Genomic DNA, 1141 nt, shown 5'->3' with positions numbered 1-1141 from the left:
TTCTTTTGTAAACCCACGTCGCCAGTTTTTTAAAGGCTTCTTCGCTACTGCTGTGGAGGCCGAGTTCGTGAAACGGCTTCTGGTACAGTACAGCGCTAAGAAAATTTCTCCCTGCCACTCTTACACAGCTATGCTTCAGGGACAGATGACAGGACAGGAGAACGAAGGTTCCACAACACTCCAACCAATTAGTAACAAATTAGAATTATACATTTATACCTTCAGCTGCTGACGGGTGTTGATATACGTATATCAACGGGGATAGGTGAAAATGTGTGCCCCGACCGGGACTCGAACCCGGGATCTCCTGCTTACATGGCAGACGCTCTATCGATCTGAGCCACCGAAGGCACAGAAGATAGTGTGACTGCAGGGACCATCTCGCTAACGCCTCCCGCGAGACCCACATTCTCACCTTATACGTCCACACACTACATTCGTAGTGTCACTACCCAACACACTCATTACTCGTGGAAGACATTCTTACGAAATCCTGTAAGAGTTTGGGCAGTATGTGTGCATCAACACAGAAGAAGGAGGTCATGGCCGGTATTGCCAGAACTATATACTTATATGGATATGGTGTGTGTTCTTTCGGACATGAAATGTAAAAACACACATTCAATATAGCTGAATGACACACTAACTCACTAAACATTTCTGCAATAAAAATTTAGTTAGTGCAAAGGTGTATTATGTTTTAATGCAAAGAGCGGACCATGTATTAATAATTCGCATTGAAATCATCAAAATACTTGAAAACTAGTTCACAAAACACCCATCAGCACCACCGCTCATCTAACATCGTGTGCACATGTCGACATGAATTAACAAGGTAAACAATGTTATTCCAAGTCCAAAATCATCGAAAACGCATCTCTAAAATCGATCTCAAAGTCACACTGTTATAATAACGATCCTGTGTTAGGGTATTAGCTTCATTTTATAGTTCAAAACGTCGTCTTTAGCTGTCAGACAGTAGATTACATTATACTTTGGTGGAATAGCATGCTGAAAAGGGGTTATTCACTATCAAACAGGTAAGAAGTGTGGACTTATACGCTTTCATAGTAGCTCAAATATTATAGGGTCTCGATGTTAGTGTACCAATGTACCTAGCAATATGAGACCTTTGCCATCT

The 1141-nt window shown here is 41.6% G+C and overlaps 1 non-coding gene across 1 annotated transcript; it reads right to left on the bottom strand.

Moving 5' to 3' along the window:
- Positions 1–276: 276 nt before the first annotated feature.
- Positions 277–351, bottom strand: Trnat-ugu (transfer RNA threonine (anticodon UGU)). Its single transcript has one exon. It is a non-coding gene; the product is annotated as a tRNA-Thr (tRNA).
- Positions 352–1141: the final 790 nt, after the last annotated feature.

This window comes from Schistocerca cancellata, chromosome 1, assembly GCF_023864275.1.
Source record: "Schistocerca cancellata isolate TAMUIC-IGC-003103 chromosome 1, iqSchCanc2.1, whole genome shotgun sequence".
Taxonomy (NCBI): domain Eukaryota; kingdom Metazoa; phylum Arthropoda; class Insecta; order Orthoptera; family Acrididae; genus Schistocerca; species Schistocerca cancellata.
Note: the sequence above shows the minus strand (reverse complement) of the source record. Positions and strands in the feature narration are given on the sequence as shown.